Source organism: Mauremys reevesii, linkage group 2 (genome assembly GCF_016161935.1).
Source record: "Mauremys reevesii isolate NIE-2019 linkage group 2, ASM1616193v1, whole genome shotgun sequence".
In the NCBI taxonomy this organism is placed as follows: domain Eukaryota; kingdom Metazoa; phylum Chordata; order Testudines; family Geoemydidae; genus Mauremys; species Mauremys reevesii.
This window is the reverse complement of record NC_052624.1, coordinates 219,393,290-219,395,806: the sequence shown is the minus strand read 5'-3', so window position 1 is coordinate 219,395,806 and position 2,517 is coordinate 219,393,290.

Genomic DNA, 2,517 nt, shown 5'->3' with positions numbered 1-2,517 from the left:
CAGCAGAGTGAGTTTAAAAACTTTATTCAGTGTTGTTTATAAGCGAAGCAGCCTTGAAAATTAAAATGTTTCCTTACCAAATTAATTTTCCTCTAACATTTATTCACACTGGTTCATGATTGTAGGGCTCGTTATGAGCACTGGCATGCCCGCATAACTTTCTTTTCAAATTCAGAGTGCTGAAAAACTGTTCTATTAATAATTGTAATAGCACAGAGGCAGTTTAACAAACACTTCTAATGAAAAGTGCTCTCAATATAGATGCCAGTGTGTTAGCTATAAAATGGTTTGTCATAAGGAGGAGAAAAAGGTAGAAAACGATAGAATTGGATATTGAGAGTGAAGTATAGACAACTTCCATCACTTCTTGCACTTGCTCATGGTATTTTTCTTGAGTAGCTTAAATAATTCAAAGGAAGAGATCATCTTCTCTTAGAAGTTTTATCTGCAGATTTTATTTTCTCCTTTAAAAACAGAAACATAGTTTGATGTAAGTTTCCTTAAAGTTGTAAGCATTAACAATTAAAGGTGAAATCCTGGGTCTATTAAGTTAATGGGAGTTTTGCCATTGACTTTGGTGGGGCCAGGAGTTCATCTTACATTGGTATTTCAAGCTATATTAACTTACTTATGAAATAATAATTGTATCCTGGACTAAATAAATTCCAAGGCCAAAGACCAAGGTTTTTACAGGAAATAAACTCCAAAGGGAAAACCAGGGTGTTTCTTATTCCCAGAAAGATTTATGATTGAGTTAAAAGGGTCACCTGTTATTTCTTTGTTGTTACACTGAAATTAGCATTATTTTTAGCGTGGTAGTCCCTAAAAGCCAGGATTCCCTTGCATTAGGCACTATGCAAACATAGAACAGAGATGGTCTCTGCCTCACAAAGCTTACAACCTGAGAATAAACTAAGAGATGGTTGCAAGAGACAGATTGGGGTAACACATGGAAACAATGAGATTGCACCAGTCATCATGATAAGCAATGGTCCCAGCATACCAGCTACCTAACCACTGCTGAGTTTTGTAGCCATCTTGGCAGAAAGAAACTTTAAGGCAGGCTTTGAAAGAGGATGATGAGGTAGTTTTGTGGATATTTACTGGGAACTCCTCCCTAGCATAAAGGGCAGCATGGGAGAAAGCATGAAAGTGCTCTTTGATAAATGTTACCACTGGGCAATTAAGACTGGCTTCATTTGCAGAATGAAGGTCTGAGATGTGCAGTGAGGATAGGCTGTGAAGGCCTTAAAAGTGATGACAAGTTGTTTGTGGTTAACAAGGTGAGGAAGGGGAAGCTAGTGGAGGGATGCAAAGAGAGGGGGCGTATAAGGTTGAAGCAATGAGCCAGAAACATGATCTTTGCAACAGCATTTTGAATGGTTATAAGTGGAACAAAATGGGATTTATCAAAGACAGAGAAGACGAGTCTACAGTAGTCAAGTCATGTGATCAGGACCTGGATGAGAGATTTAGCTGTGTGGATGAAGAAGAAAGGCTAGATTTATACAGGAAGAACTAGGGAGATATAGAAACATTCCTCTGTTACTCTTGCACTTTGCTGGCTACCATATATATCCCTGTGAATTGTTTGGCTGCTGCTATCAGTACTTGATAGCCCCATGCCTTAGTTTGGGAAATAACTGGAGAGCAATTATGCAAATCCCTACACTCTTTGTGATTGGTTGAGGATTATTCTTAGCTAGAGTCTATGGATTTGCTTTTGGATGGCTAAATAACAGTACATTACATTACATTGAAAATAACAGTACAGTAATTATTAATATTGCATTACCATGAGCTTCTGAGTATTGCATAGCTAAGACATAAGGCCCCAAACCAACAAAGCACTTAGGATAACTATAACCTCATTATAATGTTTAATGTGACTACTCACAAGTTTATGTTAAGCAGGTGCTTTTCTGGATCAGGACCTATATGTATAACTGGGATTACCATTAAAAGTCAACATTTTCCTGCAGGTGCTACATAGTTAAGACAGGTATTTTGAAGTAAACAGTATCCTTACTTGCAGTGCCTGTTGTTTCAAACCCGGAGTGCTCAGCATTGGTTTAATACTGCTCCCATTGAAGTCAATCGGAATTTTGCCATTGATTTCAACGGGAGCTAAGTTAGGCCAATGCATGCTGGGTACTTTGGAAGATCCCACTCATTGTGGCTGGTCCCTGCACAGGGGGAAGTCTCCTCATGACCACTTCCCTGCCTTATACATCTTGCAGGGCCAGACCTCATTTGACCTTAAACTTATTTTGTAATTTAGATATTTTTTAGCTATTGGCTACTTGGCTTTACAGGCAGAGGGGAAAGACAGTACTAATAAAAATGTCTAAAGCTCTCTAAAAATATCAAAAATAATTTGTAGTATAGTAATATAGATGACATAAATAAAATATATGATGTGTGATAGTATAAAGGCTTTATTGGAGATAACTTGCTTACCTCACAAGTTTAGGATGACTGCAGTATTCAGATGAGTTATAAATCCCGTTTGTGTGC